The sequence below is a fragment of the Thermobia domestica genome, chromosome 6 (assembly GCF_964235325.1).
Source record: "Thermobia domestica chromosome 6, izTheDome1.hap1.1, whole genome shotgun sequence".
Taxonomy (NCBI): Eukaryota; Metazoa; Arthropoda; class Insecta; order Zygentoma; family Lepismatidae; genus Thermobia; species Thermobia domestica.
In genome coordinates this window covers 188,745,600-188,760,219 of record NC_137459.1, presented here as the reverse complement: position 1 = coordinate 188,760,219, position 14,620 = coordinate 188,745,600, and the positions used below count along the sequence as shown (strand labels likewise).

The 14,620-nt window shown below is 34.2% G+C and overlaps 1 protein-coding gene across 1 annotated transcript in view; it reads right to left on the bottom strand.

Moving 5' to 3' along the window:
- Positions 1-14,620, bottom strand: part of LOC145688367 (metabotropic glutamate receptor 5-like) — a 420,659-nt gene that overhangs the window by 316,268 nt on the left and 89,771 nt on the right. Inside the window, exon 2 of the mRNA XM_081762517.1 lies at positions 6,913-6,961. The gene's annotated coding sequence lies outside the window, so the exon portion shown is untranslated. The remainder of the gene's footprint in view (positions 1-6,912; positions 6,962-14,620) is intronic.

Here is a 14,620-nt window from a genome sequence, read left to right as displayed (position 1 = left end):
TTAAAAGCATTGGTTATATAGAATAATTTGAGATATACATTTGGATTCTTTAAAGTAATTATAATATAAAAACCTGAAAAGAATTAAGATATAATTCAAGGTGATGAAAAAGTTTCTATTTCAACGACAAGAAGATGCATTACATTTATCAGAGAAATTATCCTTAATGTATTCCTAAATTACAACCAAAAATAAACATAAGATAATATGTTCAGTGAGTTTACTGAAAGGCTTTCTACAGTCTATAGCACAAATAGGTGTAAACAGTACAGAATAACCCTAGTTATCTTCGCTGAACCATTTAACTCATACGGTTATTACATGATAAAATATATTTGAACGATTTGTTGCAATCTTGGCGTAACTAATGTGTATTACTCATTGTAAAAGAACGAAAGTTAAACGTGACTAGAGAGTTAAGTAAACTATTTACGGTGTAAATGAATGTTTGCATAACAAAAATGCCGCTATTTACAATAATAGGGAGTTAGTAGCTCATGAAAATATTCAGTATCAAGAAATCAGAAGTTTTTAGTTACTTAAAAGGATTTTTTAAAAATAAATGCCTAGTGTAGAACAAAGATAAATTAAAAATAATTTCCTTGAAGTACGTGATGGTGAGCAGTCTAAAATAATATTGTATAATCTGTTCACCTTAGGTAGCTAATTCTAATCTCTCTGCCAGGGTAGTTCAACACATTTCATACTACCCCAGCTGCTATGAATTAAGATAATGTTACATGTTCACAAATTGGTTGATTGAATTCAGAGGAAATTTGTACAACAATGGCACATTCACGGAAGAATGTAATAACATGGCAAGATTTGCTTGAAAATATTCCAAGATTTTCTCTTTGCAGAAAGAAAGAAAAAAAAGGTTACATGATCAGTACAGTGTGTGCTATATGAGTACAAGAATTTGCTTTGAAGTAGTTTCGTAGCTTAATATAAAGATCTTACATTGCCGGTGTTTGGAATTTCGAAATCAAATATGCATATTTAAAAGAAGATTCTACAGGATTCGCCCACTGAAAAGGTTCTACATATTGAACTCGGGCGCGAGAAGACTATCAAATTTCCAAGTGATGCTGATCGAATTGCACAATTCTCACTATAATGATAATAAATCCCTAACTGGTGCTTGGTGAGCATGCAGTGACAAGGTTCCAAGGCTACGTTGAAAAGTGCAGACTGCAGACATGCGTCTTCTCTCTAAGACACCTACTTTTAATGTATTATCAACAAACCAGATCTCATAAGGTATTTGATCATCTAACGACATTTTTATTGCATATAATGATGTCTGATCATGTAAGAATTTTTATTCAATGGAAAGTGATGCAACAATATAATTCCTCACATTAATATTGGAAATTATGCAGACAAATATTAAATTTGATTTATGGAGATATAACTGTCAAGAAAGCTTGCGAACAAGAAAGAAAAAGTCGTAAGTGATTACTTTAAAGTGATTATTTACATGTCATTTTTCTATTGTGATCCAGCTCCAAGTGTGTTGAATAGTATTTTTATTCAACGATAGTGGCTGTAGAGAGCACAGTCTCCTCGATAAATTCTTAATGCATTTTTAAACTTATTACCGTATTTACTCGCGTAATTTTCGCACTTTTTTAGAGGAAAAAAGTTGTTTTGAAACAAGGGTGCGTAAATTATGCGGGGAAAAAATTAGCCACATCAGTGATCATCATCTAATTTTTTTCCCAGTCAAAATAACACGAAAATACCGGTACACATTTTTTTGTAGCAAGAATTGACAACAAACAACTAATTCTAAATTTGTAGAAAAATAACATTAAAAAATGGTTAAGAAGTCGTGTGGTTTCTTACAAATCATTGTCAAATCCTCGCGTGCGCAAATTACGCGAAGAAAATAAAATATACAGAAAATGCCCTTAAAATTGGGATGCAAAAATTATGCGAGGGCGAAAATTACGCGCGTATTTACGGTATTTCCTCTTTTATTTTTTCACTTGTACAGTATTTACTAAGATAAAAAAAACAAAAACGTTAAGAAATATATTGTTTGGAACAGGGCAAAATCATAACGGCAGAAGCATCATTGAACCCAGCGACATAAGCATTTTTTTTTCTGTAAAGCATTTGATTTTAATAATGCATAATACCGTTCCTTCTGTAAGTAAAGTATAACTTCTGCTGTTTTCTGTACTCTCAGTGTCCATTCTAAGTCGTTCTACGACTACTTCTGACTAAGCAAATTGTAGTGTAACTGATATCGATAACGCTACTACAGTGGAGTAAATGACAAGATTACAGAAAACTTATAAAAATTGATTGAATTTTCAAATTATAACAAAGAATATTTCACCGGATGATACACGAATCCATCTTCTACACGAAACTAATAAATTGTTGCGTAACTAGATGAGAGCGTGCTAGTTATTGAATGAAACTGGAAGGTTAATTTAGTTTTAATTAGTTGCCAATCATACATTAGCTCATATTTATTACCCCACGGGAAAATATCCCAGGCGTTCTTCTCTTTATACTTGATAGAGATCTTCCTCTTCACTATTAAACTTAATCATATGCTATAATCCATGTTCTTTCGTAACATGCAATGATGTATTGTGTAACAAAGCTCTTAAAAATGTTTAGTGACGAAAGAATGTCAGTAAAATCATCTTTGATTTTTACTCCAAACAATATTCGAAAGAAGTTGGTTATACGGAAGTAGGAGGAAGCCTATAGAGTATCTTTGCCACAAAAACTTGATTTGAATCTTACGAATCAAAATGTTCACGAAGGTAAACGTAAGGTTTTGGTAACTTTCACACAAGCTTATTCGTAAGAAACCAACCTTCGAGGTAGAAAAATTTATCCATTCAACTCTTCATGATACACAGTAATTTCCTCTTAAATTGTATTGATGTGAAACGATAGAAAGATATTCATACGATATTTTTAAGGGCCAAATAATTAAAATAATAACTAGCGGGTGTGAATATTTTTCAGCATAGGCGTGTTCAAATTTTACTCGTAATAGAAGCTTCCTGATTTATCGAGAATTATTATGCTCAGTGGCGTATTTAAGGGGGAGCTTCCGGGCTTGAGCCCCGAAACTTTACTACTTTATTTAATTACTTAATATGTATAAGTAATTTAAATATCTTGCAGAATTTTCACATTTGCAGGATTAAAGTTAGCAAAACACCCTCCCGAAACAAAATCGTAAATACGCCACTGATTATGCTTATGAACTATGTTAGCTTGCACTTACCTGTTTCATCCTAAAATTATGGATTCAATTCACGTTGAAGATAATCTTCTTAGTCTATATGGGATATACGACGTAATAAATATAAAACTAAAAACAATAAATTTGAACTTCATTTAGATTTTCAACATAATTTAAAAGTGTTTTCGTTCAATTGAAAATACTACAGCTGTTTCAGATGACATGACTTGTTTCGCCGAACGGCATGCAAATTATTTCTCCGTTACACACTGCTTTATATTTCTGGGTTATTCCAAATATGGAAGCGCACAATGATATTATTTAATTCCAGTAGAAAAAAATCTTACAACAGAAACCTAAGAGTTTCATTGCTGTAACTTCCTGCGGCATATGGAAAAGACCTGTGACAATAATGTCACTCAACATGGAGCAGAAACTAATAGTTGTTTAATCTTAGCATCCCATTCACGAATTTACCGGATTCGTCCCTAAATGACTTTTCTCAAGTTAAGGTATAATTAAGTTTCAGTCTTGCACGAAAATATACAGAGAAACCGGTAGATAAGATCAGTTAATTCTCTTTAACGTAACATGACAAAAACCTTTAGGCAGGAACTATGCTACAAGATTAATTTCAAACAGATAAGCAGTTTTCAGTTATACAATTGCGAAAAAGAGACAATGCCTATTCAAATGTGGCGAAAAGCCTATAAATTAATCTTACCTCTCTTTTCCTTAAAACTGGAATTATGGCACATGTTGGATCACATGTCCCCTTATTTGCAATCATGAGTTCATATACAGATTTTCATATTCCTAACTTAGAGGATCATGAGATAGGCCTACTCGATTATTCATATTGATTTTGAACCCCTCAAATTTGTCATTTTTGAGCGTTTTATAAATTTCCTTCTTTCCACCTTTGGAGCGGAATTTTCTGAAACAAACATCTATTCGCTTATCTTTTTAGTGAAGATTTCATATGGCAAGTTTCATCTCTCTAATCCCAGGGATATACTATTCTTGGGATAAACTTTGAATCCCCTTAGAATGAGCATTTCTAAAAATCTTCCCTTATCCCTTGCTTTCGTGATAAAAGGAGTTATATATTATATAGGCCTATATATATATATATATATATATATATATATATATATATATATATATATATATATATTATATAGGCCTATATATATATATATATGTGTGTGTGTGTGTGTTAGTATGATTTGGGCGATGATTAGTCACCCACTTCTACTCTATATAATAATATAGATAGGCCTATATGGGCATGATCCAGGATTTTATCATACAGAGGAAACTAGATAGGACTAATTTTGTTGATTGTAAAGTGCAATTAAGTGTCAAAGTTTCCTTTTAACCAGTGTAGATTAGTATAGTTCAGTGTAAATTTGGAGTTCATGGTCAGTCATGGTCCCAAAATCCCTTTGATCCAGTGGCGCAAATCCCGAGGAGATGAGGGGGACATGTCCCCTCCAATCTTTGAACTGGGGAATTATCCCTCAATAATACATTTTTTTATAGGGAGAAATGTGATGATTTGTGTCCGATTGTCACAAAGAAAAGTGAGATGGAATTGATGTCCCCTCAGAATAAGCCCCATATCCGCCAGTCTTCCAATGTTGAAGAGAACTCTACTTCTCTGGTCCTCCACATTGTTTTTCAACTTCAAAAATATTTTGAACATCGCTTGAAAAAAAAAAAAAAATGGGAACGGTTTTACCCGTCCCTCCAATGCTGAAGACAGATTTGCGCCGCTGCTTGAGTCCGTGCATTCTATATTAGTTGTACCGCATAAGCTTTCGACCACTACACACTGCAGGCTAAAATTGTATTTAATTGAAAGCTTTAGTTGTTTACATTTAATTTTTATATTGTTTTCTCATTAACCACGCGAAACTCCATACCGTATTTAAACAATTAGTCGAGTACTTCGTTATACTCGATTGTGTTGATTTCAAGTATTGAGTAGTAAGTGATAACATAGATCGCGACAGGCAGGCAATCGATAATGTAAATAGCGACATCTATTAGCGTGACAATATCAGGAATTAGGGTGACAGAGATTGACGGACAAATGTTTGTCTTTGTTAGAATGAGTTATATACAGCGGACTCTTTTTAATTAGAACTTGGATAATTCGAACTGTTGGATATTTCGAACAAAAGCTTATTCCCCTTGAAAACTGTATTAAAAACAATGGTTAAAAACTCGTGGGTAAATCGAACATTTGAACCTCCTGTTTGGATAATTCCAAGTATTTACAGTGGAAAAATTTGCAATTGTTTGAGAAATTGCAAAGTGTTCGACAAATTGCAAATAGAACAATGTAATTTCAACTGGTTTTTATTTATCTTATCCAAAAACGACCATGGGAAAGAGAAATTTTGTTGATATCACCTCAGCTGGACTCCCTCCCGTTATAGAGAATCCGGCAGAAGATGGTTGGTACGCATCTCTCCACCTCCTCAATAACCTGGAAGTGTCCATCCCTTCTGTAGAAATGCCAAAGACCCTGTCCTCCACTAGCAAATGACTTGCAAGAACGAGATATTTGTGCAATTCTTTTTAACTGAACTAAAACAGTGACAAAAAAGTAAGCAGATTCGTTTGTGATCTATTGGCGTGCATTATGCACAATGTCAAATCGCGGCGCCTATTCTAAATTCTTGCGAAAATGTGGTGCTTTATAGGTAAGGTGCATTGCATGTTAATTAGTTTTTCATATACAATACAGTTATTTTGTTCTCTTGATTTTACTTTAAAATCAGAGTTTTTGGTTAGTTTGAATTTTGGATAATTCGAATTTTTTTCTTGTCCCCTTGGACTTCGAATTAAAGAGACTCCACTGTATATATATATATATATATATATATATATATATATATAATTCCCTTTCCATATCGTTGGTTAGATCATGGGGCGGCGCTCGATCTTTCACTTCACATTTTTAAAGTTTCATTGATAGTTTTTGGGGGGAGGAGAGAGAGTCGGCTTCCAATGATAACCAACGACAGATGTAAATCATAAAATAAAAATTGTTTCTAGTGGGCTTTTGAATAAAATTAATTCCACAAAGATCTGTATAAATATCTACTGTTTAGTCCTTGCTTTCTTATTAGTCCAGTCAAATTATTCTGCAACGTCAGAGGAAAAATTTCTGATTTATAACAGCATGAAAACCATTGAACCAAAAACAATAGCGACATTTTGTTTTGAAGGTAAGAACAATCATTCGTAAACACGTTGTGGATGAGATTGTGCGAAATTTAATAATAATAATAATAATAATAATAATAATAATAATAATAATAATAATAATAATAATAATAATAATAATAATAATAATAATGACGTAATTCACACACAAAATCTGAGTTATAATCGAGTATTGAATACGAGCATGCATGCAAAATTAAGAAGATTGAGTCAATTTAAGTGAGTAAATAACGAGTTGCAAAATTTAATCCTAGCAGAGACAAACTTGGAAGTCAGGTTGAATAACATTCTGCAATTGATCTAACTTCAAACAATATGTGGCAAAAGGGTTTTGACATTAACAGTTGCTAAACTGTGCTCATACAAAGAACGAAGTACCTAATCTTCAGATAGTAATGAACACTGAATACTATGTCATTTACCAGAAGATAAATCAGTTTACATTTAGTACTTACCACTTAACCTTTTCCTGGATATGAATTAGAAGAATCAAGACTCGAGTGACTGAAAAAGTAGAAAAAAAAGTTTCATTAACAAAGACAAACTAAACACTTATTTTTAAAATTTTAAAAATAACCGGAAAACAATGTGCTAATGTAATAAAACCACACATTCTTAAATAATCGTAAGTAGAAGTAGTGATCATGCATAACACACCAAAAGCTTTTGTTCCTCTTAACTGATGGGTTCCACAAAACCTAATCTTACCCGTGTCTAGTCTAAGAAAAAAATCCCGTTTTATCTACATCCTTGATATCATGGACAATTGCACAAAATTTTAAATTCCTACACCCAACAGTTTCGGAGATATGCGAGAAAAAAGAATCCAATTTCCCCTCGTATTAAGGGTTGGATTTCATAAAATTCCATCTAAACAATAATATAGGGTTTACCTAAAATAACTGTCAAAATTTTACGTGTGTGCGCCCAGCAGTTTCCGAGGTCTCGTTATGACTGAATCAAGGATTCAGTTGATTTATTCTTTTGTGTTGTACAGATTAATTCAGCGCATTAATCCTACTCAAGACAACTGGCACTTCATTTTTTTTAAATACAAGTACACAATCCAACAAGAAATTTAGGAAGTATATGCTATAGACTATTTAAAATTTCAGGCTTCAAAGCATGAATTAAAAGAAAGAGTCAAAATAATAATTACGAGTGCGTGAGTTACAATGCAAAGGTTCTTTTGCACCCATCAATGTCTAAAATTCAGTAACGAGTCTATCATGAAAGCAAATGCACTATAGAAAACCTGCAAACACAATGATACGAGCAGTGGGTAATATTAGTAACACACTGGGATACTGATCTTTTATGATATGTAGACCTACAGCTTAACGCGGGGATCCGAACCACTTGAGCTCCCACCTGGAAGCAAATCCAGGTCTCCCGCACCAAAGATACGTACGCTAACCACGAGGGAGCTCTTCCGTGAATCTAACAAGCATAAGGTGTATTACATTTTAAAACTCTCTATTTAGAATTTTGCAAAAGGACATTTTTAAAAGAATGTATTCTGTCAAATGCAAACTCCTCCCAAATCACAATATCTTATCACAGACCACGAAAGTTCACTCATTCAGTAATTTGAGCAAATTGCAAAGCGTTTAAGTAACGTATTCTGCGTAATTGTCATTTAGTAAAACAATGCAAGCGGGTCAAGGTAAAAAGGTGAAGTGACCTAGCGCTTCACTTTCCGTGTTTCTTCACGGCGTCGACTCTACTCTCCCATCGTAGGTCATGAGAAACTCAAAAAGATCACGAACACGGTTATGGCTACCCATACCTCCTCAGAATTCCCACTGAAGAATGGGAATGTGCAAGTAAAATTTAAATGATAACACAAAAGCTTTTGATAGTCATTCTGTAAATATGCAAAAATACACTAGCTTGCCATATTCTCGCTTTTCCGTAAAAAGTAATTTGGTAAGGAAACACCAGGTTATTTTCTACAAGAACCGGAGTTCGATATGTGGATATACTTTTTTACGAGAAAGAACTGTGGAACAGTTAGGTACCCCTAATAGTAAACACCCAAATTTCAAGTTATTCCTAAAATTATAGCTAGTTGAATGATCCAATAGAACCCAAAGGCACAATATTTTAATTAGAAAATGTGTTGTTTGTGCTTGTACACAACAATGAAGCAAATAGCCACATTCTTTTGCAATCTTCTGGATAAACAAGCATGCAGTACAGAGGTAGCACACATCAATTAATTCAAACTCCACATTAGTACCAGTTTGGCTCGACTGAAATTACTTGAGATCTGTATCTTTCTGTATAGCGTCCAGTGACGAAGAGAAGGGTCTAACGATCAAGACACTCTTCCAAGTACTGACAGGTTTCTAGAGACAAACACTGATAAGGAATAACTGTTTGTAAAATTATTTAGGGATGGTACCGAGACCAAGACTATTCTCGGTCTCGTCTTGAAATTTCGAGACGAGATCGGGACGGACGTTTATAAATACTTCTGTAGACACGAGACCGAGACAACATACAAAGACGAAACACTTAATAGAGCAAACTAGCATAATGTCTGAGTTCCAATTTTATGAAATTCTTTAAAAAGCATAGTTCTATTATTATTATTATTATTATTATTATTATTATATTCTACCTATTAGTCCGGCAGCCAAAAGTCTAAAGTCAGCTGAACCCGAAGTTAGCGTATTAAGTTTTTTTTCTTTGAATTTTCTGAATGATTGGTATGAAAGCTTCTCAAAATTGAGTGATGCCACCTCGGCACCCTTGGGGAATTTGAGCGGTGACGTCATTTTTGCATCATAATAGCCATGAACTTTAAAACAAGTTCCAAATAATCGACGATAGTTTCTGTAATAGTTATCTGACTTGCATTCTGTAACTTCCTTCCAATAGATAATGAATTCATCTTTTCTACAAAGTATTGTTTATTTGCATATTTATTTATATTGTAGTTAAAAATTGCTTTACAAAGTTACAAATGACCGAACTTTATCTTTAATGATCTCGATAATGTAACAGTTTCCGGGTTCTTTTTCAGCTCTTATTCAATCGATCTATTTCAAAACTTTGGGAGCATGACTATATAGTTATAGAAGCCTACCCTCAAAATTTGGTACAAATCGGTTGAAATAGAGACTGTGGAATATATCAGAAACTGTTGGATTATGAAGCTTATACTGTACTTCCATTTTCGTATTTAATTAAAAATGATGCTTATTGATATCATTCACTTTTATTAAACATATCTCATAATATTTATTCACATATGCAAAAGGAACGTTCACTTTCAGTGTGTGAAAAATGTATGTTACCTAGAATGTGTATATGTATCTTAAATTACAAAATATGATACAAATAGTACAATCTGATGAAAACAAACCTGAATATTCTCTTTCGATTATTTATAGGAAGTATTTTCTTCAGACAACTGAAAAATCATATTATATATATATATATATATATATATATATATATATATATATATATATATATATATATATATATATATATATAAATCTTTAAATCGTTAATTCCTATTTACCAATGTTAACTTACTGACGAACTTTTAAAATATTTCACAAAGAATGAGACAAAATTTGATTTTTAAAAATATAACATTCCACTGCACATTCATCATCACCATCAGTACTATTTCCATCCTGATCTGAAACTGCACGTCATAAGGACTATAACATCCAATATTGTTACATAGAAGAAAGTACATGGTAAAGAAGAATCTCTAAAATTACAACGATACATTTTGCGTGGTTCATCTCAGAGGGTGCTAAGGATACATCTTCTGGCTCTAAAGTTTTCTGACCAGTGTATTTATAGTATCCATACAAAGTTGGGTCTAGTTTAGGTGAATGTGGCAACAATGCACTTTTCCACATACATGTTTGCAAATGTACACGTTTGACATTTTCTGCAAAAGCCTCGTTCGTCGAAGGAAGCGAGGAAAGCTGTGGTATTTGAGAACAGTTTCTCTCCATTTTGCTCATGCCACAGTTTTATTCGTGCTTCTGTAGTAGCTGTACATCTCCCTTTACCATAGCATTTTGTGACAAAAAGTGAAGCTTGCTCTAGAACACTAGCAATTGGTGCTCCATGGTCGCCCAGTAATTAGAGGGAATATTCATCCTTAATGGTTTTAACAACTTTACCTATACTAAAGTGTGAAGCTTCTAAGAGCGTGAGCTGCCAAAATATTTGGAATGATTTTCCGATGCTACAATACAGCTGCACCAATATCTACGATAGTTCGTTCGTGCACTGGTGATTCCATTAATATTTCTGTTGTAATGTTTTCCAGGAAGTGGGAATGAACAAGCAAGAGGAAAACATCGGTGCCATCCGATATTACAGTTACTTGAAAGTCTCCAGCCAGAACTACTTTCATTGCTTGTTGCGCTAAGATATCAGCCTCTTCATCTGAAATGATCATATGATGTCTTTTTGCTACACCTTTCAGGGAAGTTTCGAATGCAATATTTTCTGGACCAGTGAGAAACAGTTTATGCCATCCAGTATTTCCATGAATTCAAACTCTTGTAAGAGATCTTGGCAAATCAAATGGGTGATTTGTTTTCTGTTCTCTGTCCCACCTAGTATAACTTTTTGTGGAGGAAGAGTTGTAAAATTCAACACATGTACTCGAGATGCACCTATTGCTTTTAATCTTCTTGCCATATCTTTTGTACTGTATTCTCGGTACCGGTCAAAAACGAGATACACACAACCAGAATTTAATCTTCTCATTATGCTCATTTTGAGTTGGTCAATGAAATCACGTTCTGTACTTTTTTCAAACTACTTAATACACAACATAAGTGCTCCTTCATCAATTACTGTTGTTCCTTGTTCCTGATGTTTAAATCTATGGTAACAAGTAAATTGTAACGGATTTTTATGTTTTATTTACTTGTGCACAGCCTCATTTCACCTGATTCTAAAAACATTGAAGTTCGAGAACGTTCACAGGACAGCACCTGATTTATGTCTCTATTTCTTGAACTTTCTTGAAGACCAATGGCTCTTGAGTTATATTATGTTTGTGTCCAAGATTTCTGAAGTCCCAGTTTTATCTTCCTTCTTTTCTTCAGATATTGTTACAATTTTCTTCGGAATTGGATTATAAAAGCTTGATGATTGATCATTTTCATTTTTTTTTTTTTATCATTTTCTTGCTAATTGCAACAGCTTCATGAACGTTGGCTGCCGACGGTGCTACTTTGCCTGCAGCTATGCTTACGAGATTTTCTGGATTTATTTCAGGATTCACTGGGTCAGCGAAGGGATAAACCTTTCACGAATTCCATGCCTATCAGCTGCATCAGCCGAAATTCTTGATTTTACTTCCTCCCTGTGGGTACTCGAAGGGAAAGTTATATTTTCAAGTTGACTGGCGCTCTCACCTCTAATGCCTGGGATCATATACTCAATTCCCATTCGAATAATGTGGTCTATTTTACACTGCTGACCTCGTGATTTGGAATTATGTCACATTAATAGCTTCTAGCTTAATTGGAATGCAGAAATAGAACTGCAAAATATTTCCAGAAAAAATATAGAACTAGAATGTTTTTATAAGAGAAAGAGTACAGATGAAGCGTAAGATTAAATTTTCATGCTATATCAATCATTTCCCTGTTAAACAATTATAGTTTTATTTAGATAGTCTACAAATGTATGTTGAGTTACTAAGTATGGGGGTCCGGACCTGGTGGACTCCCCGTTGGTGCGTCCCTGTAACTAGTAGATACAATTAGCAAAAGGTGAATGCATTATCTATTAGCAGAAAGTTGCAGGATGCAAATCGGATAAAAATTATGGGAGCTGTGGTCAAGTATTTAAAACGTGTCGTAGTGTATTCAATGACTCTCGAATGACGAAATTGATTACGTCACTGCCCAAGTTCCCAAACAGTGCCAAGGTGGTATCACTCGAATTTGAAAAGCCCACATGTCAATCATTCAGAATATACAAACAGATAAACTTAATACGCTATCTTCGGGTTTAGGTCTTGGCTGCCGGACTATATTGGCAGGTTTGGGAGTAATGAGTTGTTTCTTCTTCGACTCGGGCCTGGAAATGTTTCTTCCACGTTTCTCGATCTTCAGCTTCCTACCTCCAATATTTTCTTCTATTTTTCAAATCAATCAGTTGTGTTCTTCTCCCTACTCCTCGCTTTTCTTCCATCTTTTCCCTCTATGGCGGTATGACGACAAATTCTTCGCAAGGTATGTCCAAACCAATTGTTCTTCCTACGAAGGATGCTAGCTAAAAGCGTTCTCTTTTCTCCCATCCGTGTTAATGCGTCTTCGTTTGTTACTCTCCTTTATCCGTTTTATCTTCCCCATCTTCCTCCTCTTCTCCATAGCCCTATACAGGAAATCGACGGTGTTAAGATAAAAGGTCGTAACCCTCAAAAAATTGAAAATGTGGATTTTTATCTTATTTAGCTCACTATAGGTCAGGCCATAGGTGAGAAAAATATTGTAAGCTTGCGTGTATTATTAAGGCAAATAAACCACTTTTTACACTTGTGTCTTGCAAGAATGTAAACGGAAGTTATAGTTTTCTTTTTATTTATTTTTGCTCTCCTGAAAAAAAAAGCCGGAAATGAGGCTTACGACGTTTTACCTTAACAGCGTCGATCGAATAAAATAGTAAACTAGTAAATCAAAATCATTACGCCTTTCATTTCATTACAGTAACCTCTACCCGCTTGATGGTTGTTTATGCCTATCAGAACCCCTCCCTTGTTATTAGTTTGGAAGCTATTGGTCTACTGAATATGTTACAAAGAAATAGAATACGAGACTCTAGATGTGATTTATCTTAGAAGTATCGAAGCGTGAGCACCCATTGAGAAAATTAAGAAGTTGGCGCCTATGAGTGTTACCAACTTGGGGCTCTCCCACTCCCCCGGGGAAGCATGAAGAGCGATCGAAAGAGGTGCACGCTACCAACAGAAATAAACTGTAAAATTATGAATAAAGCGCCACCTGTAGCGACCATTTACAATTCAGCTTTAGTAAACTTCTCAAACGCTATATCTGAGACATTTTGTCTTTCCTACTAAATAAGGATGGGAAGAAAAACTACAAGAGACTAATAGGTAAGCTGGGAACTATAGCACATGTATTTTTTTTAACTTGCGAATAATAAAAAAATGAAATGAAATCTTTAAGTTTAACGTCCCACGGTTATGCCGGTTAGGTTAAAGGAGACTGTGATGATGAGAGATGAATGAAATGGTGGAATGAAGAAAGTGGGAGGAAACGGGAGAATCCCGAGAAAACCCACGAGCACGGTGTTTTTCCACCACAAAGTCCACACAGCGCTAGCTGGGATCGAACCAGGGACCCCAAGCACCGGAGGTGAACGCTCTACTACTGAGCCACCGTGCCCCCTAACTTGCGAATAATAACCTGACATCTCTTTTAAAGCACTAAAGAGCTATGTGTACCTACAGCTTAACCTGGAATCTGAATCACTGAGAATCAAATTCTGGTCTCCACCATAGTAAAAGGTGTAAAAACTAATCTTTTACGACAATGGACCTCTAGTATTTTAAATATATTGAATTGACGCGGACAGCCACAAATGCTATTACACAGTAAACACAAAAGTCAGTAAATTTTAGCAATGAAATTCAAATTTTAAATGAAAAAATACTTATTAAATGGATCGCCAATATAGAATTAAAACAGTCTTCAACCAATTTTCATATGCTTCAACAAGAATATTTCAGAAGGTCAAAGCGAGGAACTCGGTCCGCTCTGGTTTCACCCATGATTATATTATATTATGTTATATAAATGCACTATATCAGTCAAATTCATACCCAGAAAATTTTAAAACAATTCAATCATAATCGTTCTGGACTCATTTGAATGAAAGTATTCTAACTTCGCTATAAAATTATAGGTATACAACTCATGTTAAATGGAAGACTATTATCTTATTTTCCCACCACCTTACTGTACAAATAGTTTCTTTTGTCTGTGAATGCCATTGCACTCAGCATTAATCTCTCTCATCACATAATTTGTCCTTCCTCTTTGGTCACGACTTCTTTTTACTTACCTGTTTGCACCTTCGAATCATGTGAAAACTCGAGTGCTTTTCTTACTTCGAAAATAAAAAAAATAAAATTAAAAAAAT